At 46.2% G+C, this 25,917-nt stretch overlaps 1 protein-coding gene across 4 annotated transcripts in view; it reads left to right on the top strand.

Annotated features, from left to right (window-relative positions):
• The window catches only part of FOXN3 (forkhead box N3), a 312,655-nt gene that overhangs the window by 74,054 nt on the left and 212,684 nt on the right, over positions 1–25,917 (top strand). Inside the window, exon 1 of one of the 4 annotated variants that reach the window (XM_082242800.1) lies at positions 16,884–17,011. The exons of the other annotated variants lie outside the window; for them this stretch is intronic. The gene's annotated coding sequence lies outside the window, so the exon portion shown is untranslated. Of the gene's footprint in view, positions 1–16,883; positions 17,012–25,917 lie in introns of those variants that run through there. 4 annotated transcript variants of the gene reach the window in all.

Raw genomic sequence — 25,917 nt, 5'->3', positions numbered from 1 at the left:
TCCCCCAGCGCTGACACTTTAATGGAATGTAATTAAACCAGAGCGACACTTTTATCATTCCACCTAAACACAATGAAACGGAAATGAAGGAATAAACAGACAGCAAGCTGAAATCTGAGCCACAAACACCTCCGAGGACTACAATGAGGGCCAGAAAATGGCGACAGACCCGTCACCTCGCCATAGAGACATCATGATGAGTGCAGGAAACCGAATCCTGAAATACTCTGCACTGCTGGAGGACTCTGCTCCTTCCTCTATCCAACCCTCCTCTCCTGAAATACTCTGCTCTGCTGGAGGACTCTGCTCCTCCCTCTATCCAACTCTCCTTTCCTGAAATACTCTGCTCTGCTGGAGGACTCTGCTCCTCCCTCTATCCAACTCTCCTTTCCTGAAATACTCTGCTCTGCTGGAGGACTCTGCTCCTTCCTCTATCCAAGTCTCCTCTCCTGAAATACTCTGCACTGCTGGATGACTCTTCTCCTTCCTCTATCCAACTCTCCTCTCCTGAAATACTCTGCTCTGCTGGAGGACTCTGCTCCTCCCTCTATCCAACTCTCCTCTCCTGAAATACTCTGCTCTGCTGGATGACTCTTCTCCTTCCTCTATCCAACTCTCCTCTCCTGAAATACTCTGCTCTGCTGGAGGACTCTGCTTCTTCCTCTATCCAGCTCTCCTCTCCTGAAATACTCTGCTCTGCTGGAGGACTCTGCTCCTCCCTCTATCCAACTCTCCTCTCCTGAAATACTCTGCTCTGCTGGATGACTCTTCTCCTTCCTCTATCCAACTCTCCTCTCCTGAAATACTCTGCTCTGCTGGAGGACTCTGCTTCTTCCTCTATCCAGCTCTCCTCTCCTGAAATACTCTGCTCTGCTGGATGACTCTGCTCCTTCCTCTATCCAACTGTGCTCTCCTGAAATACTCTGCTCTGCTGGATGACTCTGCTCCTTCCTCTATAACTCTCCTCTCCTGAAATACTCTGCTCTGCTGGATGACTCTGCTCCTTCCTCTATCCAACTCTCCTCTCCTGAAATACTCTGCACTGCTGGAGGACTCTACTCCTTCCTCTATCCAACTGTGCTCTGCTGGAGGACTCTGCTCCTTCCTCTATCGAATTCTCTCCTGACATACACTTCACTACTTGAAGATTCTGGTCCTTCCTTTATCCAACTCTTCTCTCCTAAAATACTCGGCTCTTCTGGAGGCATCTTCTCCTTCCTCTATTATCTCCCCTCTCCTGAAATACTCTGCTCCTTCCTCTATCCAACTCTCTCCTCTCCTGAAATACTCTGCCTTGCTGGAGGACTTTGCTCCTTCCTCTATTTAACTCTCCTGTCATGAAATGTTCTGCTCTGCTCCTTCCTTTATCCAACTCTCCTGTCCTGAAATACTCTGCTCTGCTGGAGGACTCTGCTCCTTCCTCTATCCAACTCTCCTCTCCTGAAATACTCTGCCTTGCTGGAGGACTCTGCTCCTTCCTCTATTTAACTCTCCTGTCCTGAAATGTTCTGCTCTGCTCCTTCCTCTAGCTAATTCTTCTCTCCTGAAATATTCTGCACTGCTGGAGTACTCGGCTCCTTTCTCTATCCAACTCTCTCCTTTCCTAAAATACTTTGCTCTGCTTGAGGACTCTGCTCCTTCCTCTATCTAACTCTCCTCTCCTGAAATACTGTGCTCTGCTGGAGGACTCTGCTCCTTCCTCTATCTAACTCTCCTCTCCTGAAATACTGTGCTCTGCTGGAGGACTCTGCTCCTTCCTCTATCTAACTCTCCTCTCCTGAAATACTCTGCTCCCTCGCTGTTGATTATTTTTGTACCTGTACAACTTAAAAACACTTTTCCTGCCTGTTCCTTTTCCCTGTTAGACTGCAAGCTTCTGTGTCCAGGTTCCCCCTTTGCTCAGACTGCCGCATTGTTCGCATACAACCAAGAAACCTTTGCAGTCTTGTCCCTTTAAATACTTCTCGCTGAACAAAGCCGGCTCTGAACGTCAGAAGAATTCTTGTTTATAAATATTTCTCCTATAAAATCTGTTTACATCGCTCACAGTACAATCTCTTTGGCTGCCAGCGACGGTTTTCAGGAAACTCATCTCTGATTTCTTTCTGTTTATTTGTACTTTTTCTTTTGTTTTGACTTCAATAAATTTGCAAGTTTCCACGAAACAAAATGTTCTTCTAATTATCAGTTTTTTGCTAATAACGCTGTGGATGGGGAGTCGCTGTGCGGTCTGTGTGCGGAGAATTAAAGACGGTTCACATATATGCGATGACAGACATCGCATGTGATTCGGAGCGACCTGCTCTGCAAATCACATGCAATGTTTGTGCGATGCAACCGCCCTGCAACTGCCACCCCATTTAAAGTGGTGGTATACTCCGCTTATTAACTTTTACCTACAGGTAAGCCAATAATAAGGCCTATAGAACACAACTGCTGATGAGATCAGTTAACGCGTTTCAGCTTATAAGGCCTTAGTCATAACTCACCTTATAGGCTGAAACGCGTCAACTGATCTTATCAGCAGTTGTGTTTTGTGGCTCCTGAATAAAGGTGAAGATTTTTTTAAGAGCAACTACTGGTGTGCGGACCATCTTTCTACATATGTACTCAGTTAAATGGCTGTGGATCGGGCACCCAGGAGCTTGTTTATTGGTGAGCTGTATGGGTAGTAGCACTGCTCCTTCTGTTTGCACCGAAACTCTTCTGTCTCCCTCCTGCAGAGTTACCGCTTCTCCTCGGTCTCCCTCCGTCTACAATGAAAGGTGATTGATTCTAGCACATGCGCCCCCTTCCATCTGCTGTCTGCCCCCCCGGTGTACCCCTTTTCTCCACAGCGCTGCCAGCTTTCCTCCTCTCCCACTGGCAGCTGCCTGCACAATCATTCCTGTGACCATTCATCAATGAAGCATAGTAACTGTGTTTACTATGCTTCAGTTTGTGAATGAGCAGGAAGCCTCAGAGCACTTCCTATTCATTCACCTGTGCAGCTGAGGCTGTTGACAAAGGGACTGATAAATCTATGTCCTCAGTCACACTTGGCCGTGGGGGGGGGGGGGATCTTTCAGGTAGGCTGTATGAGGCCCAGCAGCCCTGATGGGGGCAGTCATGCATGCTCGCTCCCAGTGCCTTGACAAGGTCTTAAAGGGCAAGGGTGCCAAACTGCGCCCCCCTTTCCCTTAGGATTAGGGTCAAGGTGCCCCCCCATCCCTGCAATAAACCATTGTGCCCAGGGCAACTACCCCTCATGCCCACCCCTTGTCCCGGCCCTGCTCTGTGGGTCCATAAGGCCCCTGTCACACAAGCTGACCGTTCAGGTCCTCCGGTCTATTTTACAGGCGGACCAGATTGGACCACCCAGTGCCCATTGACACCTGCATGTAGCAGATCAGATAACCGTCAGGTGGAAACGGACAGGCGGCCCATTTCAATCCGAGCACCCCATAGAAAACAGTGGGCTGTGTCCGTGTCTGCTCTGCATAAGTGGATCTGACATGCACCGATCATCTGCCTGCTCAGCGGACAGATCCCCAACTGAGCAGGTGGATCCACTTGACGGTGTGAAAGGGACCCTCTTCCCTTGCTGTGATTGACAGCAGTGGGAGCCAGTGAGGACGCAGAGACCTAGGAGAGCAGCTCGTTCTCATGCACATTGCTGGATTGCGATCGGCGCTGATAAGTATTAGGGGGGTCTGGGGGGGAGCTGCATACTGAAGATTTTTTACCTTCATACAAAGACAGCACCTTCAGCCTTTACAATCACTTTAAAAGGTGAGGTGGTAAAAACGCAGCTCAACCATCTCTTATACCGTTCCCCAACTTCAAGTGTATATGATTCCTAAGGTTTCTGAAGGGAGGTGAGCAGTTCAGAAGGACGAAACATCTTCAAACAATTAATTGTGCTTGACCGTACCCTTTGTGGCGAGGCATCTAATCATGTGCACTCGTATGAAGCCCGTCCCCTCGTCCAACGCACACAATCCTGGTGAATTTTTCTTTGATTACAGAGATGTCTGCAAGACACTTCAATAACCCTTCTCCAGCTCATCATTTGCATCTTGTTAGCGCTCTGCCTTCATAGAGGCACACGGGGGGGTCCGGCTAGCCAGAAGCTGCGCAAAAATAGAAAAGATCTGCTCACGGTCGGGGACGCACTGCAGATCGCAGTCATTGTGCAAAGAGTAGCACGCGTTTTACCATGCGTCACACATAGATGAGAATTGCCCCCAGGACTGGATCCAACCACAATTTTTGTGTTCTGGTTGCATTTCTGCATGTGCATTTTTAAAGCGTTCCAGTGTGTTTTTTTTCCTCTTTTTCTTCATCTCACTTAACCACTTCCTGCAAATTGAGGTACCTGTACGTCGTCTCGGAAAAGTGGTTGTAGCGGGATGATTTGCTGCAGGCATCACCCCGGTACCGTTCTGTAGAGCCGGGGGTCGGCTTTCAGAAGATAACAGCCGATGCGGCTCGGGAGCTGCTTGGCCATTATCCCAGCGAGCGGGAGGGGGCGCCCCCCCATCCTCCCGCCGCCTGCCACGACTCTCCTGGGGGTCCCACCAGGAGACCGGAGTAACCAGCTGGCACGTCCTCCGGCTGGTTGGAGTCTCGAACAAAGCCAGATTCAGCTTTGATCACGTTTCCGATGTATTAACCCTGAAGCGGAATCATGACGCCACTTCCAGGTTACTCGGCGGCTAACAGTGCTGAATTTAAAAAAAATTACTGATTTCGCCATTTTCAATACTTTAACCACCTCAATACTGGGCACTTAAACCCCCTTCCTTTCCAGACCAATTTTCAGCTTTTAGCGCTGTTGCAATTTGAATGACAATTGCGCGGTCATGCAACGCTGTACCTAAACCAAATTTGTGTCATTTTTTCCCCACAAATAGAGATTTCTTTTGGTGGTATTTGATCACCGTCAGGTTTTTTTCTTTTTTGGTGCACAAATAAAAAAAGACTGAAAAGTTTGAAAAAAAAAAAAAAAAAGTTTTTTTGTTTAGGTTATAAAATTTTGTAAATAGATGTTTTTTCCTGCACTGATGAGCACTGATGATGCCGCACTGACAGGCACTGATGAGGAGACACTGATGGGGTGGCACTGATATGCAGCACTGATGGGCACTGATAGGTAGCACTGATATGCAGCACTGATGGGCACTGATATGTGGCACTGATAGATAGCACTGATATGCAGCATTGGTGGGCACTGATAGGCAGCGCTGATGGGCACTGATAGGCAGCACTGATGGGCACTGATTGGCGGCACTGATGGGCACTGATGGGCACTGATAGGTGGCACTGTTGGGGGGCAATGATCGGCACTGATGGGTGGCACTGATCAGTACTGATGGGGGGCACTGATGGGCACTGATAGGCAGCACTGGTGGGCAATAATGGGCACTGGTGGGCGGCACTGATAGATGGCAATAATGGCACTGGTGGGCAGCACTGATAGATGGCATTGGTGGGCAACACTGATAGGGAGGGCACTGGGGGGCTCTCTGAGCCCTGCTTGCCATCCATGGTGGGCATCTCTGGTGGTCATGGGTGGGCATCCCTGGTGGCTTAGTGGCACCCCCCCCCCCCAGGGCTGCACTGGTAATCAATGTTCTGATTACCAGCACAGACCCCCCCCCCTGTGATCAGTGAGTAATTAGAAATACTCACTGATCACCCCTGCAGCAGCACTGATCCTCTCCTTCTCCTCACTGACAGGATCTGTCAGGAGGAGAAGAGATCGAAGCCGTTACAACGGCTCTATTTACATTACATGACGGCTGTGATTGGACACAGCCGTCATGTGATCAGGAGGGCCAATCACAGGGCCTTCCTGCCGAATGATGTTGCTCTGTGTCCGAGGGACACAGGCACATCGAGATCGCGCCGCTGCGCGTGCCCGCGGCGGCGTGATCTCTCTCCTTCTGAAGGACGTTCCGGAACGTCCATTCAGAAGGACGAGACTCCCACCCGGCCGTATATTTACAATGGCCCGGGTGGGAGGTGGTTAAAGTGCAGAGGAGGGGTCTAGGGTCTTTTAGACCCCCGATCACTCCATAAAGAGTACCTGTCACTGCCTATGTTTATATTCCTTGTGACAGCAATAAAAGTGATCAGATTTTTTTTTTTTTTTTAGTGCTAAAAATAAAATGAATTAGGAAAAAAATTTGTCGCCGTGAGCTCGCACATGAAAGAAAGCGCATAGGTAAGTCGCACCCGCAAATGAAAACAGTGTTCAAACCACACGTGAGGTATCTCTGCGATCACCAGACTGAGAGCAATAATTCTAAAAAAAATACATACGCTGTAACTCTAAACTGATAAAAAAATTTAAAAGCGTCGCCTATGGAGATTTTTAGGTACCGTAGTTTGTCGCCATTCCACGAGTGTGCGCAATTTTAAAACCGTAACATGTTAGGTATCTATTTACTCAGCGTGACATCATCTTTCACAATATACAAAAACATTGTGCTAAAAAAATATTGCAAGGACTGCCATTTTATTCTCCAGGGTCTTTTCGTTAAAAAAAAAAAAAATGTGTGTGTGTATATATATATATATATATATATATATATATATATATATATATATATATATATATATATATATATATATATATATATATGTATGTATGTATATATATATGTTTGGGAGTTCTAAGTAGTTTTCTAACTAAAAATACTTTTAACTTGTAAACATGTGTCAGAAATAGGCTTGGTCCTTAAGTGGTTAACCACTTAAGCCCCAGGAGATTTTACCCCCTTCCTGACCAGGGGGTTTTTTGCGATTTTTTTTTTTTTTTTTTTTTTTTTTTTACTGCGTGACTTTAACGGACAATTGCACGGTCGTGCGACGCTGTACCTAAACAAATTTGACGTCCTTTTTTTCCCAAAAACAGAGCTTTCTTTTGGTGGTATTTGATCACCTGTGCGATTCTTTTTTTTTTTGATCATGCGCTATAAACAAAAAAAGAGCGTAAATTTTGCAAAAATAACAATATTTTTTACATATTTTTATATGAAATTCCCCCCCCCCCCCAAAAAAAAAAAATTTAAAAATCTAAATTTTTTAACATTTTCGGCCAATTTGTTTTATGCTACATATGTTTGGTAAAAAAAATCGCAAAAAGCGTATTTTGATTGCTTTGCGCAAAAGTTATTGTGTTTACTAACAAAAGGAAAGATTTCTGTCATTTTTGGTGGGTTTTTTTTTAACAAATAATGGCGGCGATCTGCAATTTTTTTTTTTTTTTTGTGGGACTGCGACATTGCGGCGGACAGATCGGACCCTTGACTGACATTTTTGACACTTTTGGGGTTACCAGTGACATTACTGCAGTAATCAGTGCTATACATATGCACTGTTACTGTAAAAATGACACGGGCAGGGAAGGGGTTAACTGTATTGGAGAGGGAGGGGTTAAGTGTGTCCTAGGGGCGTGTTTCTAACTGTGATGGGACATGTCTCCTATTGTAAAAACAGATCAATGGTTCTACATAGTAGAACCGTCTGATCTCCATTTTTACACAGGGGAGAATGACAGGCGGCTTGTTTACATTAGCCGCCTGCCTTTCTCCCTCTCTACCGACGCGTGCACGCGTCTGAAAGTGCAGCTTGGCCCTGCCCCCTTGTCACAGGATTTGATTGACAGCAACAGGAGCCAATGGCCCCACTGCTGCCTCTATTCAATGAGGAGATACTGCTCTCAGGCACAGTGCTGTATCTAGATCGGGTTCAGATAAGTATAAGGAGGGCTTGGGGGGGGCGGGGTTATACTGGCGGCAAGTGGTTAAAGTAACGCAGTGCCGTATCGCAAAAAATGTCCTGGTCACAAACGGGGGTAAATCTTCTGGAGGTCAAGTGGTTAAGGAATGCTAGTGTGTTTAGTGCCGAAGCCAAGCCAAATGGCGTCCTGGGACGGTCGGATTGCGTGCACGCGTCTGAAAGTTGTCCATGGTCCTGTTAGATCCTGGGAAGAATAGTTCCATCAATGTGACCTACAAGCAGCAGATCCCAGACGTATCTTGTGGTTATACACGGTCAGTCTCAACAGGCCAAATCTGTAATAATTTCCCAAGACCTAACGACTAGATACAGGGGAGGACTGGGGCAGGGGGGCAATTGCCCCCACCCCCCCCCCCCCGGGCTGCTCTGATGCCCCTTTAAAAGGCTGCAACGCTCCTGCCACAGACATGCCTAAAGTATGTAAAGAAGTAAAAAGTCCCCACCGCTGACCTACTGAGTGCGGAATGAAGACAAGGACACAGCGCAGGCCCCCCCCCCAGCATGGATGATGTAAACTGTGTCTGAGCAGAGGCCGGTTCCATGCCCCACTGGAGACTCTCCTCCCCCAGCCAGGTGGGGAACTTGGATTCGATCTGTAGAGAGTACCTGTAGCGGAGCTTCAGCCTGGAATGGGGGTCAGGAGGAGGCCAGGAAGAGGGAGAGTGAGAGGGGGGCCGAGTCGCTGCACCATGAGCCTCTGGTTTGTACTTGCCCCCTGGGCCAAAAGTTTCCAGTCAACCCCTGACTAAATGGCAGCTTTGCATCCCCAGCCTGTTGTGTCTTCCATCGACCTTTCCTAATCGCGGCGTTGCGTCTCTAGGGTCCGTCTTCCTTAACGATGGTGAAAAAAAAAAAAAAGCCAAGGCCAAAGTCTGAATCATTTTTATGATGTGTGCGACTTGGAACTTTGAATCCATTCCAAATCAAATTACCATCAACAAGCACGGAGGATGAGGAGATGTTTTGGCCGGGGTCGGACGCTGAAAGCCAAAAAGGGGCGCGAGGACGCAAGCTTAACCCGAGCCGCTACAGCCCGCGATGACTAATGCTCGTTCTGTCCGATTTGTTTGCAAATTAATGAATGTAGATTCGTTTCCGAGTTGTGTGTACAAACTTTCCACAGCCCAGACACGGTGAAGTCTGAGTCATACCTGCGTGGCTGCCAGCAGCTTCAGGCGGCCTCTGATTGGGCACGTCTGCCATGATGTCACTGCGAAGTGTGGGCAAAGGGAACGTTAATAATGGAAGACTGCTGTACATGGATTGGGTCATTTTCATAATCTGCTCAAGACTTCTTCTTTGGAATAATCGTCATTTAAGGCCTCATGCACAAAAAACGAGCTGCAAAGCCAGTTCTGACGCCAGGAAAAAGCAGCTGTAAAAACGCACTTTTAGAAGCGTTTTGTATTGGCGGTAATGTGCGTTTTAGCCACGTTTAGCAGCGTTAGCGTTTAGCAGCCTTTCTCTACCCTCTTCTATTTTCCAACCTCAAATCCAACTACTATAGCTTAACCACTTCTGGACGGGGCCTAATTCTGACACTTGTTGTTTACAAGTTAAAATAATTATTTTTTTTGCTAGAAAATTACTTAGAACCCCCAAACATTATATATATATATATATATATATATATATATATATATATATATATATATATATATATATATATATATATATATATATATATATATATAATATACTTTGTATATTAATTTATAATTTTTTTTTTTTTTTTAGCAGAGACCCTAGAGAATAAAATGGATATCGTTGCAATATTTTTTATCACACCGTATTTGCACAGCGGTCTTACAAACGCAATTGTTTTGGAAAAAATACACTTTTTTATTTAATATATATTAAAAAATAAGAAAACAGTAAAGTTAGCCTAATTTTCTATAATGTGAAAGATAATGTTATGCTGAGTAAATAGATACCCAACATGTCATGCTTAGAAATTGCGCACGCTCGTAGAAAGGCGAAAAACTTTGGTACTTAAAAATCTCCATAGGCGACGCTTTAAAATTTTCTACAGGTTACCAGCTTAGAGTTAAGCTGGTTACACACTATACAACTTTTGTTGGTATATTTCCTTTAGATTTATCTTCAACTATGGAATACAAGGGCCTGCCTGATTGCATACAAATTAAAATTGTTTAGGTCTGACCTCATATTATATGGTTTTGGTAAATCCAAAGGAAACAATCTAAAGAAAATTGTATAGTGTGTATCCAGCTTTACAGAGGAGGTCTAATGCTAGAATTATTGCTCTCGCTCTAACGATCGCGGCGATACCTCACATGTGTGGTTTGAACATAGTTTACAAATGTGGGCGCAACTTGCGTATGCGTTCGCTTCTGCACGCGAGCTAACAGGGACGGGCGCTTTAATTTTTTTTTCTTATTTATTTTATCTTTATTTTTTTATTTTTACACTATCCCTTTAACACTCCATTCACACCAGCGCGACTTGTCAGCCTGACAAGTCTCGCTCCCTCGCGGTCCATTGACTGCTACAGGAGCCGTTCTAATAGGAGCGACACAAGTCGCTCCGACTTAGAAAAAGGGTCCTGTACTACTTCCGGGCGACATCGGAGCGACTTGCATAGACTTCCATTATGTGAAGTCCTTGCAAGTCGCTCCGAAGTCGTGGTGCATGGGAATGCACAAGTCGCTCCTGAAGTAGTACAGAGTCGTGCCGCCCCAGTGTGAACCAAGGCTTAAATGTATTTATTTTTTATCACTTTTATTCCAATACAAGGAATGTAAACGTCCCTTGTAATAGAAATAAGCAGGACAGGTCCTCTTTAATGTGAGATCTGGGGTCAAAAAGACCTCCCATCTCACATCTACACTTCCTCCAAGGCCATAGAGTAGAGTGGGGCCATCTTGCCCTCACTTGACTTCCTGCCTAAGAGGATAGAGGACTGGATTATTTTCCCTGCTACCGACGGCTCCGGTAAGTGGGGAAAACAACTGGGGGGGGGCACCTCTCCTGCCGCCCATAAAGGTGATCCCGCTGCTGGGACCACCCTTATCTTAAAGCGGACCGCCCGCTGATTAAAAAAATACCGGGGTTATGGTAGCTATCTGCTGCCATACCCCCGGTATTTAACGTCAAAGTACCGACGTATTTATACAGTGGGCGGTCCAGAAGTGGTTAACGTGGCCGAACGCCGTATGCGGCATTAAGCAGCATACAATTAAGAAAATGTAAACCCTGCAATCCAACAGCACATCAAAGCATGGCTGCACCACAGCGCAAGTTTTATGCGCCACCGCATGCGCCCAGTGCTGTGAATGGGCCTGCAAACTCTTCACATTCCATTATTATAACCGTCATTGAACAACAACCCCCATCATCTTCTCCCACGTGTTGTACAATGCACAGGCTGCGATCTCCCCTCCATGTCAGGTGTAAAAAATAAGAATTCAAAGTTCTATAACTTTCCTCCCCCGTTATCCTCAGCCAGACCTGTAAAGTAAATGACATCCACCGCCGGCGCCCGAGTCGGGCTTTTATTATAATTCATGCAGCGCGGTCGGAACGGTTTTATTTGGTTTAATATTCTCCTCCAATGTGAAAATTTTTGGCATAATTGAAACGCCTCCCAGATGGCGCAGACGACCGAGGCGCCATTAGGACCCATTATGCATTTTAATTAGGTTGCATCCGTCACCTGCCAGTGCAAGCGGGGAGCTATTATGGGGACTCTCCTATCAGGGGGGGGGACAAATAAAAAAAATTTCTAAAGGTGGGTCTCTTAACGTGGATTCTGATGTAAGAGGGGCTTTCATAAGGTTCCTGATGTAAGGCGAGACTCCTAAAGTGGACTATAATGGGGAGTCTGATTTACACGGGATTCCTAAGGTGGGCTCTGATGGGCACTGTGCTGTAAGGGGAGCTATTATGGGGACTCTCATATCAGGGAGGACCAATAAGAACTCAGATGTAAAGGGGGGACTCTTAAGGTGGATTCTGATGTAATAGGAGCTTTGATAAGGTCCCTGATGTAAGGGGGGCTCTGATGGGGACCTTGATAAATGGGGGGGACTCCTAAGGCAGACCCTGATGTAAGAGGGCTCTGATAGGGACCCCGATGTAAGGTGAGACACCTAAACTGGACTATATTAGGGATTGAGATGTAAGACGGGATTCCTAAGGTGGACTCTGATTGGCACTCTGCTGTAAGAGGAACTATTATGGGGACTCATGTCAGGGAGGACCAATAAGAACTCTTATGTAAAGGGGGGGACTCCTAAGGTTGATTCTGATGTAAGAGAGGCTTTTAAATAAGTATTCTGCCATAGCTATTATTCAGACCCTGGATGATTCCTGAAGAATTATGGCGCCAAGAGGGAGATGTAAGAGGGGCTTTGATAAGGTCCCTTATGTAAGGGGGCTCTGAGGACCTTGATAAATGGGGGGACTCCTAAAGCAGACCCAGATGTAAGTGGGCTCTGATAGGGACCCTGATCTAAGGCGAGACTCCTAAAGTGGACTATAATGGGGACTCAGATGTAAGATGGGATTCCTAAGGTGGTCTCTGATGGGCACTCTGCTGTAAGGGGGGCTATTATAGGGACTGTCATATCAGGGGGGACCAATAAAAACTTTTTCTAAAGGTGGGGCTCTTAACGAGGACTCTGATGTAAGAGGGGCTTTCATAAGGTTCCTGATGTAAGGCGAGACTCCTAAAGTGGACTATAATGGGGACTCTGATTTACACGGGATTCCTAAGGTGGACTCTGATTGACACTCTGCTGTAAGGGGAGCTATTATGGGGACTCTCATATCAGGGAGAACCAATAAGAACTCTGATGTAAAGGGGGGACTCCTAAGGTGGATTCTGATGTAATAGGAGCTTTGATAAAGACCCTAATGTAAGGGGGGGGGCTCTGATGGGGACCTTGATATAATGGGAGGACTCCTAAAGCAGACCCAGATGTAAGTGGGCTCTGATAGGGACCCTGATCTAAGGCGAGACTCCTAAAGTGGACTATAATGGGGACTCAGATGTAAGATGGGATTTCTAAGGTAGACTCTGATGGGCACTCTGCAGTAAGGGGGGCTATTATAGGGACTCTCATATCAGGGGGGACCAAAGAAAACTCTTTCTAAAGGTGGGACTCTTAACGAGGACTCTGATGTAAGAGGGGCTTTGATAAGGTCCCTGATGTAAGGCGAGACTCCTAAAGTGGACTATAATGGGGACTCTGATGTAAGACGGGATTCCTAAGGTGGACTCTGATGGGCACTCTGCTGTAAGGGGAGCTATTATGGGGACTCTCATCTCAGGGAGGACTAATAAGAACTCTGATGTAAAGGGGGGACACCTAAGGTGGATTCTGATGTAATAGGAGCTTTAATAAGGACCCTAATGTAAGGGGGGGGGGCTCTGATGGGGACCTTGATATAATGGGAGGACTCCTACAGCAGACCCTGATGTAAGAGGGCTCTGATAGGGGCCCTGATGTAAGGCAGGAGTTCTAATGTAAAGGGGGAGGGGGGGCTCTGATGGGGACCCTGATGTAAGGCAGGAGTTCTAATGTAAGGGGGGGGGGGGCTCTGACGGGGACCCTGATGTAAGGCAGGAGTTCTAATGTAAGGGGGGGGGGGGCTCTGACGGGGACCCTGATGTAAGGATAAATCCCTAAGGTGGACTCTAATTGTAATGGGGACCATGATTTAAAGCGGAGCTCCACCCAAAAGTGAAACTTCCGCTTTAGGTATTCTAACCCCCTGACATGCCACATTTGGCATGTCATTTTTTTGGGGGGGGGAGCGGGTACCTAGTTTTGACATGTACCCGCTCCCACTTCCGCTCGGAGTGCCGCGGCGCCCTGAACGGAAGTTCTCCTCTCCCCCTCCCTCCCTGCAATCTTCTGGGACATGTCAGAGGTCCCAGAAGATTGCCGGCCAATCAAGACTCGGAGCGCGACTCGCGCATGCGCAGTGGGTACCCGTCTGTGAAGCCGCAAACTGTCACAGCCGGGTGCCCACAGCAGTGATGCCGGCGCCACCGAGACCAGAGGGAAGAGGATCGAGGCTTCAGGCGGCCGCATCGCTGGACCGTTGGACAGGTGAGTGAAAAGGCTGGAACTCCGCTTTAAGGAAGGACTAAGTTGACTGTGGTGGGGTCTTTGATGCAAGTAGGGACTCCTAAGGTGGGCTCTGAAGGGGACCCTGATTGGGGAGGGGTGTGACTCTCTGATGAAATACAGAAGCTCTGCTGACTTCCATCATCCAATCATGTGGAAGAAAAAATGCTGTTTTTTAAATTTTCCTTGCATGTGATTGGGTGTTCTTAAGCTTTCCTCATTTACTAAGCTGCGGAGCAACTGCACTTTTCAGAGTGCTCGGTCTATTTGCCTTTAGTAAATTAAACCCCATAATCCTTTTACCAAGAGAGACGCTCGCCAAGGCCCCCCCGCAGCTTGCCCTTTAAATGTGAGCGGGGAAGCGTGCCACGGAGTGGGAAAGGCGGGGAGGGGCTCCGATTCGTTTTGTCTTATGACAAGTTAAAGAGATTTTAATTGTAAGGCACAAAGCTCGCCGGCCGCGGCCCAGCATGTGGCTTTCATTCCGACAAGAAAGAGCCAAGGGGCGAATTTCACAAGCTTCGCTGCACCGAGACACAGCCGCCTCCGCTACGGACGGATGTCTATGGAACCCGGGACCGAGCGACTGACGCCCCCCCATACCCCTCCCCCACCTGTCCTTCCAGTCCTTGTAAAGCTGAACGTGCAGAATCCATTAAAGTGTTACTAAACCCACAACAGTAAAATCAGTCTGTACATGCAGTAAAGCATGCTTGTTATACTCATTGTGAAACCTAAGGGGTTAATCCTCTGCATTGTGTAAAAAGGCTGTGTGATCCTGTCTTCTCTGATCCTCCCCTTCCACGGTCCCCAATCCATGTCCTGAAAGTACAGATCCCTAGGGAGCACTCTGCACATGCTCAGTTTGAAATTAGTTTTTTTTTATTCTTGGGAGAGTGCATGTGATCAGCACAGGGCCAATCAGCACTGTCCAGACAGGGGGTCAGGGGTCCTGCAGCCTCATAGGTCAGTCAGAGGTGAATGAAAACTCCTCCTACAAGCTTTAACCAGACACTGATAGAAGTCACAAGACTGCTATACACTGCTGATGAGAAAAGGGATTTAGCAGTTTTATATTTAATAAAATAATTGCATTTCCATGTTCTGTGTACTGTGGGAGAGCAGATATAGTGATTGCAAGCTCCTGGGGAGAGCAGATATAGTGAATGCAGGTTCCTGGGGAGACCAGATATAGTGACTGCAGGCCCCTGGGGAGATCAGATATAGTGAATGCAGGATCCTGGGGAGAGCAGATATAGTGAATGCAGGTTCCTGGGGAGAGCAGATATAGTGAATGCAGGCTCCTGGGGAGAGCAGATATAGCGAATGCAGGCTCCTGGGGAGAGCAGATATAGTGAATGCAGGCTCCTGGGGAGACCAGATATAGTGACTGCAGGTTCCTGGGGAGACCAGATATAGTGACTGCAGGTTCCTGGGGAGACCAGATATAGTGACTGCAGGTTCCTGGGGAGACCAGATATAGTGACTGCAGGTTCCTGGGGAGACCAGATCTAGTGAATGCAGGTTCCTGGGGAGAGCAGATATAGTGAATGCAGGCTCCTGGGGAGAGCAGATATAGTGAATGCAGTCTCCTGGGGAGACCAGATATAGTACATGAAGGATCCTGGGGAGACCAGATATATTGAATACAGGCTCCTGGGGAGACCAGATATAGTGAATGCAGGCTCCTGGGGAGATCAGATATAGTGATTGCAAGCTCCTGGGTTTAGTAACAGTTCACACCACATGCAGTACAGTGTATTTTTTTTTTTTTAATCTGCATCAAAAACGCATGGAAAGTAGGTTATATGGTTTCCAATGGCAGAGGTCACACCAGTGCAAAAGTAGAACATGATGCATTTTTTACTGTACTGGAACGCAGTAAAATGCATCAAAAATGCACTGGAAAGCATCAAAAAGGCACCAGAACCCAGGACAGGAGAAAAAAACAGAAAAAAAGCATCTAGAATGCATCTGGAAATGCATCAGAAACATACCGGAACACGTCAAAAACGCGCATGCAGAAATGCATCCAAAACAGATCTGGAGTGCTTTTTTTGTGGTGTGAACCTCAATCAGCTCGGTATTATTGGGGCCGGTTCACATCACATGCAGTCCAGTGCAGGGTTTTTTACTGCATCAAAAATGCATGGATAGTAGGTTATATGGTTTCCAATGGCATAGTTCACACCAGTGCTGTCAGTTTCAGAGAAAATGTAAGAACATGCTGCAATTTCCTACACTGGACTGTACTGGAATGCAGTAAAAGGCATCAAAAATGCACTGGAACACATCAAAAACAAATCAAAACGCACCGAAAGTTTTTGTGGTGTGAGCCTCCATCAGCTCAGTATTATTAGGACCAGTTCACATCACATGCAGTCCAGTGCATTTTTTTTTCTGCATCAAAAAGGCATGAATACCCGGTTATATTGTTTCCAATGGCATAGTTCACACCAGTGCTTGCAGTTCCAGGGCAAAAGTAGACCATGCTGCATTTTTCCTGCACTGGACTGTACTGGAATGTAGGAAAATGCATCAAAAATGCACTATATATATGAGAGAGAGAGAGATGTATACAGTGTGTGTGTGTATATATATATATATATATATATATATATATATATATATATATAGACAGATATAGATAGATATATAATGTTTAAGGGATCCAAGTTTTTACTAGCAAAGAAAGTAAACTTTTACATGCGGGAGTGAAGAGTCAGGATTGGTCCAGATGACAAATAGTTAATTGAAGAAGCTGAAGTTAGAAGCTGATTGGCTCCCATGCAGAGCTGCACCAGATTTCGCACTCTCCAGTTTTAGTAAATGAACCCCAATGTCCCTGGAAGGGACTTTATGATTTAACTATTGGGGGGGCGGTCGGGGTCACACAGCCGCAGGGTCAGGGCGTGGACAGGACGCCTCTGTGATGTCACCAGACAGGTTACCTAAGCAGGACATGTGACACTGCGACTCCACACAGCACTTTCCAACCCTCTTCGCTATGTGACACCCCGGTGTGGGAAAAGTTTGAACTTGTCTGCCGGGACCTGTAGGGACACGAGCGCGCTGGACTGTTGGCCGGACTGCCGTCGCCTCGGGAGCCGCCTCTATTGACGAAGGTAAACAGCGCTGGCGTTTGACGAACGCATTCATTGTTTGATTGGCTTGTTTGTTCCGGAACAGGATATACCGGAAAACCATTTAACTATTTGGTGACCACTGAGACGGACGTAATTAGATTAGATAAAGCGTGACCGTTCCGCTAAGGCTGCGTTCACACCTGAGCGTAGCGTCTTTGAGCGTTTCTGCAGCTGTTTTTCCGTGAGATTTTATGTCCAATTTTGGCACCTTTTTGACATTTTTTGACTGTTTTTTTTATTAGCCAATAGAAAAAACTATCATCTGTTGCATCATTTGTTGCTATATTTTTACATCCACTTTTCATTTTTAGGGGTTAGAGTTCAGGTTGGATTAGGGGTTAGGCTCAGGTCACACTGGGGTGACTTGTCGCCTGACAAGACGCTCTCCATTCAGTGCAATGAAACCGGTCTAATCGGAGCGACTCCAGTCACTCCAACATAGAAAAAGGTTCCTTCACTACTTGGGGGCGACTTGAGCGGCTTGCATTGACTTCTATTAAAGAAGTTGTTTGCAAGCCACACTAAAATCGCCCTGTCAGGGCGGCTTCAGAGTTAGGGCGACTTTGAAGCCGCCCCAGTGTCAACCGAGCCTTAGGGTTTGGGTTAGGGGTTAATATTTTATTTATTGTCTTATTATTTATTTATTTTTTTGTTAGGGTGTTACTACTACTACTATTATACTACTACTACTGCTATACTATTATACTACTACTACTACTACTATTATTATACTACTACTACTACTACTGCTATACTACTACTACTACTACTACTACTACTGCTATACTATTATACTACTACTACTACTATTATACTACTACTACTACTACTACTACTACTACTACTACTATTATACTACTACTACACTACTACTATTATACTACTACACTACTACTATTATACTACTACACTACTACTATTATACTACTACTACTACTACACTATTATACTACTACTACACTACTACTACTATTATACTACTACTACTACACTACTACTATTATACTATACTACTACTACTACTACTATTATACTATACTACTACTACTATTATACTATACTACTACTGCTATTATACTATACTACTACTACTATTATACTATACTACTACTACTACTACTATTATACTATACTACTACTACTATTATACTATACTACTACTGCTATTATACTATACTACTACTACTATTATACTATACTACTACTACTACTATTATACTATACTACTACTACTATTATACTATACTACTACTACTATTATACTACTACTACTACACTACTACTATTATACTATACTACTACTATTATACTATACTACTACTATTATACTATACTACTACTACTACTACTATTATACTATACTACTACTACTATTATACTACTACACTACTACTATTATACTATACTACTACTATTATACTATACTACTACTACTACTATTATACTATACTACTACTACTATTATACTATACTACTACTACTACTATACTATTCTACTATTATACTACTACTACACTATACTACTACTACTACTACTATTACTACTATTATACTATACTACTACTATTATACTATACTACTACTACTATTATACTATACTACTACTACTATTATACTATACTCAGTGCTGTATTTTGGCCTAGGCCAACAAGGCCCAGGCCTAGGGCAGCACTTTGCAGGGGGGGCAGCAAAAAAGCCACCCCCTTCATGTGAGACTCTATTGGCCAGTGGATGCTAGAGCCGCCTCTCTCACCCCCCTCTCTCTCTTACCCCTCATCTCTCTCTCCCTCTCTCTCTCACCCCTCTCTTTCTCTCTCATCCCCCTCTCTCTCATCCCCCCTCTCTCATCCCCCCTCTCTCTCTCTCACCCCTCCTCTCTCTCACCCCTCCTCTCTCTCTCTCTCTCACCCCTTCTCTCTCTCTCTCCCTCTCTCTCACCCCTCCTCTCTCTCTCTCTCTCTCTCTCTCACCCCTCCTCTCCCTCTCTCCCTCTCTCTCACCCCTCCTCTCTCTCATCCCCCCTCTCTCTTTCACCCTCCTCTCTCTCTCTCTCACCCCTCCTCTCTCTCTCTCATCCCTCCTCTCTCTCTCTCTCTCTCTCTCTCTCTCTCTCTCTCTCACCCCTCCTCTCTCTCTCTCTCTCTCTCTCTCTCTCTCTCTCTCACCCCTCCTCTCTCTCTCTCTCACCCCTCCTCTCTCTCTCTCTCTCTCTCTCTCACCCCTCCTCTCTCTCTCTCTCTCTCTCTCTCTCTCTCACCCCCTTCACCTGAGACTCTATTAGCCAGTGGATGCTAGAGCCGCCTCTCTCACCCCCCTCTCTCTCTTACCCCTCATCTCTCTCTCCCTCTCTCTCTCACCCCTCTCTCTTTCTCTCTCATCCCCCTCTCTCTCATCCCCCCTCTCTCTCACCCCTCCTCTCTCTCACCCCTCCTCTCTCTCACCCCTCCTCTCTCTCTCTCTCTCTCTCTCTCTCTCTCACCCCTTCTCTCTCTCTCCCTCTCTCTCACCCCTCCTCTCTCTCTCTCCCTCTCTCTCACCCCTCCTCTCACTCTCTCCCTCTCTCTCACCCCTCCTCTCTCTCATCCCCCCTCTCTCTCATCCCCCCTCTCTCTCATCCCCTCCTCTCTCTCATCCCCCCTCTCTCTCATCCCCCCCTCTCTCTCATCTACCCTCTCTCTCATCTACCCTCTCTCTCATCCCCCCTCTCTCTCTCATCCCCCCTCTCTCTCTCATCCCCCCTCTCTCTCTCATCCCCCCTCTCTCTCTCATCCCCCCTCTCTCTCTCACCCCTCCTCGCCCAATTTTAGTCTTGCCTAGGGCAGCACAAAACCAAAATACACCACTGACTATACTACTACTATTATACTACTACTACTACTACTACTATTATTAATAATGTATAAATAAATAAATGTAAAATAAATACACAAATAAAAATATTCATAAAAAATAAATACAACAAAGGAAAACCCAAAAAGAAAAATAATAATAAAAAATTATTAAATAAACACCCTAATGCTGGCCATACAGAGCAAACGATCGTGCCATCATGTAATGACCGATAAATCGTTCAATGGATGTAAATGAATCCGTTTTTCGTCTGTTTTTTTCACATATACCGAGTGCAAACAGTTTGGATGAGAAACACATTAACCTTTCAATTTATCGTTCGTTCGGAAGAAAATTTTAAAACTCGTCCTTCCTTTTTTTTGGCTCAAAAACATCACAACCGATTACCGATTCATGCCCATTAACTGGCCAAAAAATGAAAGAACTGTCCAAATGACCGAATTTCGGCTGATTTTTCGTAGTGTATGGCCAACATAACCCTCACACCAAATACATAAATCGTCATTAATAACACCAATAAAATATTATTATAATAATTATTATTATTTGGGTGTTTATTATTATTTTATTATTATTATTGGTAGTAGTAGTAAATTATTTAATATATTTTTAAGGTTAGGGGTTAAAGTATAACTAAAGGCAAAACTTTTTTTTTTTTTAGTGAACCACCCATGCGATCTGATTCTGGTGCAGACCCAAAAAGGGTCCTGTGCGAGTTCTGTCTAAATCCGATGCAAATTGAGCCATACAATCTGTATACAATCTGTATTCCTGAATTTGCATCGCACAGACATCGCATGTGATTTTCAGAGCAGTGCGCTCCAATTCACATGCAATGTCTGTCATCGCTATAGTGTGAACCGGGACTAAAGGTGTGTCCGGGCGCGGGTATTTTTTGCGGTTCTGATGTGCCACATTTTGCAAAAAGTACTGCAGGAGCGATTTTTAAAATCATGCCACAAACCCAGTGGTACTGCGGTTATCAAGCGTTTTGGCGGACATGAATGCGCACAAGTTTGCCAGATGCGTGTATCCTCGCTGCCTGTCTATCGCTGTTTGAAGAGCGACCCAAACGCAGATGAAGCTTCAGACAGCAAATCGCAGTGATTCTGCTCGTGATTCCAAATCGCATAGCAATCACTGCAAAATGCACAACGGCTTTTGGGCGCCATTACTCTTCAATAGCACACCAAACACGATGCTATTCTGCTGCGATTGTCGCAAGATGGAATCGTGCGGCAAACCACGACTTTTGAGGCTCCAAACACATGCCGAGATGTGGAATCGCTGCAATTCTGCCTGCGATTCCAACTTGTGTGCCAATCGGTTCAAAATGCAATACCTGCTTTTGGGTGCCTTTATCCTTCAATGGCACACCAAATATGATTCTATTCTGCTGCAATTGTCATGTGACAGAATTGTGCGGCAGTCACAAACCGTGCCTTTAAGGCTCCATTCACGATTCTGCCTGCGATTCCAAAGTGCGTGGCAATCCGTGCAAAAGGTGTAACACATGTCTGAGTGGCATTCATTCTAAATAACACCCCAAATGTGGTGCGATTTTGCTGTACGGCAGAACGGCGCTGCAGTTGCAGCAAAACACGACTCTAAAAATCGCATGAAGCTTGTCGCCCAAAAAAGGACAACAGCCATGCATAGGACAGCCAATTGAAGTGAATGTGCTGTCCTATCTTCAAACGCACAGAATCGCTCACACAAAATTTGCAAGCAGGAACGTGAGTTTCCCCTACAAGAAGTGTGAATGGAGCCTTCAAATCGTGTGAAGCCTGTCGCCTGAAAAGAAGCAGGAGCTTATTTTTGGGTGACAATCGCTCATAGGGCTGGCATTGCAGGAACGCTCACGATATGCGACATCTGAGCAGGGCCTAAAAAGAAGGGGAAAAGGGGGAAAACAATATTTAATTTGCAACAATGTAACAAAAAAAGAAAACCCTATTTATATGGTGACAGCGTATGATATGCAGCACATGGAGCAAATCGCATGTCACCCAATCTGAAATCCTGATTATTGCAGACAATGTGATCGACGTTTTGCACGCAGTTTAAGTGCCGGTTCACACTGGTGCGATGCGGGAACCCTGTGAATCCACTGCGTGTTCCCGCATTGCACCCGATTCGCAGGCAGTTCACACAGTGTCAACGCATAGTTAGTGCTGGTTCACACATATGTGATCTCAGACATCGCATGTGATTCGGAGCGCACTGCTCTGCAAATCACTTTTTTTGTTAAATAGCAAAAAGTGAAAAACATTGGTATTTTTTTTTCAGAATTGTCGCTCTTTTTTTGTTTATAGCGCAAAAAATAAAAAAATCGCAGAGGTGATCAAATACCACCAAAAGAAATCTCTATTTGTGGGAAAAAAAGGACATCAATTGTATTTAGGTACAGCGTCGCACTGTGCTGAACGCAGTGCTGAATCGCAAAATATGGCCTGGTCATTAAGGGGGAAAATCTTCCGGTCCAGAAGTGGTTAAAAGAAACTTTTTTTTTAAGCACTTTCGAAGGACATTTATAGTCATTGAACGTATTGGAGAATTTTTGTACAAATGTTCATTCGAAAATCTTCTAGTGTATGTCCAGCTTTGGTTTGGCAATACAGATCATTCCCGGAGTTGGGCTTTAAGACGATCGATGGCCCTTGGGTGTCTATGGCCAACTTTACAATCAGGACTTTTCCACTTCAAAAAGGCGGAGGAGGGGCGGCTCATGAACTGAATGCTGCTCCAGATCAAAGAGAAGTGACAAAGGTGACCAGCTGATATCGGTAAACATATCGGGGACTGGGCACTGTGTCAGCCCTGCTAATTAACCCGCCACCAGGAGACTGCATTGTGTGCAAAACTTCAACAAATTAACACACATCCCCATAAATCTAATGAGAGAGGGGGGGGGGGGGAGGGGGGCACTGAAACTGGAACATGGCCCTATAAGTGGCGGTTCACACTGTAGCGATGTCAGACATCGCACCGCCACTGCTCTGCAAATCACATGCGAGGTCTGTGTGATGCAAATTCAGCCATACAGATTGCATGCTGAATTTGCATCGCATTCGGGATCAAAGTCGCACAGCACCCTTTTTTTGATCCGCACCAGAATCGGATCGCATGGTGTTCACACTTATGAGATCTGATTCCTATCTAAACTGACAGTTCGCACTGCGAAATGCGAACGAATCTGAGGTGTCATTTAGTGCCAGTTCACATATATGCAATGCGGGAACCCTGCGAATCCACTGCGAGTTCCGGCATCGCACTCGACTCGCAGGCAGTTCACACTGCCATATGCGAATCGTTAACGATACCCCAGATCAGTTCGGCATATCGCAGTGCGAACTGTCAGTTCGGACATGAATTGGATTGCATAGGTGTGAGAGAGCGCGAGAGGGGGGGGAGCAGAGAGAGAGAGCTGGAGAGCGAGAGGAGAGCGAGAGAGCGAGAGGAGAGCGAGAGAGCGAGAGGAGAGCGGAGAGCGAGAGAGCGAGAGGAGAGCGAGAGAGCGAGAGGGAGAGAGCGAGAGGGGAGAGAGGGAGAGAGAGAGAGAAGAAAGAGAGAGAGGAGAGAGGAGAGAGGAGAGAGGAGAGAGGAGAGAGGAGAGAGGAGAGAGGAGAGAGGAGAGAGGAAGAGAGGAGAGGAGGAGAGAGGAGAGAGGAGAGAGAGGAGAGAGGAAGAGAGAGGAGAGAGAGGAGAGAGAGGAGAGAGGAGAGAGAGCGGGGGGAGCAGAGAGAGAGGCAAAGAGAAAGAGAACGAGGGGAAGAGCGTGAGGGAGACGGGGGACAAAGAGTGAGACATGAATCGAATCGCATAGGTGTGAACACCAATGCGATCCAATTCTGGTGTGGACCAAAAAAAGGGTCCTGTGGGAGTTCGGCGTCCGAATGCAATGCGACTTCCAACACACAGACATCGCAAGTGATCCAAAAAAAAAAATGTAAAAATCAAAATTTAGGCCAATTTGTTTTCTGCTACATATTTTGGTAAAAAAAATCGCAATAAGCGTATTTTGATTGGTTTGCGCAAAAGTTATCGTGTCTACAAATTACAGGAAAGATTTATGTAATTGTTCTTTCTTTTTTTTTTTACTAGTAATGGCAGCAATCTGCGATTTTTAGCGGGACTGCGACATTGCGGCGGACAGATCGGACCCCTAACTGACATTCTTGACACTTTTGGGGGGACCAGTGACCATTACTACAGTAATCAGTGCTAAAAATATGCACTGTTACTGTAATAATGACACTAGCAGGGAAAGGGTTAACACTGTGGGTGATCAAGGAGTTAAATGTGGACCTAGGGAGTTATTCTAACTGCCGGGGGCGTGGCTTGTGAAATGACCATAGAGACTGTGATCCTATATAGAAGGATCACAGGAGCTCTGTGATCATTCCAGAGAGAAGAACGGTCAGCTGTGTTTTCAACAGCTGACCGTTCTTCTCTCTCAGCGGGGAGCGATCGCAGTGTCAGGCGCAATCGGAGCCGCCTGCCCCGTGCAATCGGAGTCCCCACTGCCGAGTGGGGGCGGGAGTGCGCCCCCTAGCTGCAAGCGCGCGACTGGCGTAGGTCTCTGGGAGGGGGGGGGAGGGGTATGGGAAAGACCCAATTCTTCCATCACACATTCAATGTGGATGGTGGAATCCTTCCCGCTCTGCTATCTACCGCTATAGCCGGCGGCACTGATCATTCAGGAAAAACCGGACAGGCTGGTTGCTCAGGAGTCGATCGGTAGACAGACTTCTGTACATGTACAACCAGCCTGCCCACACATGGATCGAAATTCAGCTGGTCCCTGCTGAGCCACCCTTTAAAAGTAATTTGTTTGAGAAAAAATGTCCATCCTGCTCCTTTGAATTTTTGTTGTTGCAGTTGAAAACTATTGTTGATTTGACCCTACTAACCATTTGAGAATTAAACGAATGTTCTTAAAACTAAAATTTTGGATGAAATTCTCCCAGTGTACGGCCAACTTCACTTTGGTCCAGCTTGGCACAATGTAAGTGTATCTCATACCAGACAGGCCGCAGGGGAAGCTGACAATCCTTGTACTAGTCACTGCTACTACAGTGATCACCGCAATCCTCTGGGACCGGTGTTGAGTAGTTGCCCCACTGCACACTGACCACAGGGGGCGCCCATTCAGTGCCACCACCATTCATAGACTTCTTTGTATTTTTTTTTTTCAATGAATACAAGGTGTTCTCTGATTGGATGAGGTGGAGATCGTGATGTCACCACCCCTCCTCCCCAGTCATTTTAAAATCATTAGACAGAACATTTAATCATGTCATCATTTAGTCAACTGATATTTCAAAGGTCCTTTCATTATCAACTTTCATCCACATCTGCTACCTGAAGGGAATGTCGGATGTGTTAAACCATCTTTCTTTTATTGCTTATGAAATTAATAAAAGAATAATAAAAAGCAAAGTTTCTTTAAATTTATAAGTATATTGTGTATTTATGATTTATATTTATATATACACTGTATGTACTGTATATCATTCAATGTGGGGTTGTAGTGGAGATCTCTCTCTCTCTCTCTCTCCCTCTCTCCCCCTTCCTCTCCCCCTCTCTTTCTCCCCCCCCCTCTCTCTCTCTCTCTCTCTCTCTCTCCCCCTCTCTCCCCTCCCCTCCCCCTCTCTCCCCTCCCCCTCTCTGCTCCCCCTTCTCTCTCCCCTCTCTCTCTCCATCTCCCTCCCCTCTCTCTCTCCATCTCCCCCCTCTCTCCCCCCTCTCTCTCTCCCCCTCTCTCTCCCCCCTTTCTCTCTCCCCCCTTTCTCTCTTCCCTCTCTCTCCCCCCTCTCTCCCCCCCTCTCTCTCTCCCCCCTCTCTCTCTCTCCCCCCTCTCTCCCCCCCCTCTCTCTCTCTTACCCCCTCTCTCTCTCTTCCCCCTCTCCCCCCTCTCTCTCCCTCCCCCCTCTCTCCCTCCCCCCTCTCTCCCTCCCCCTCTCTCTCTCCCTCCCCCCCTCTCTCTCTCTCTCTCTCTCCCTCCCCCCCTCTCTCTCTCTCCCACCCACTCT

This window comes from Pelophylax lessonae (genome assembly GCF_965119305.1).
Source record: "Pelophylax lessonae genome assembly, chromosome: 13".
Classification (NCBI taxonomy): Eukaryota; Metazoa; Chordata; class Amphibia; order Anura; family Ranidae; genus Pelophylax; species Pelophylax lessonae.
The sequence above is the reverse complement of the archived record's forward strand: the minus strand, read 5'-3'. Positions and strand labels throughout refer to the sequence as shown.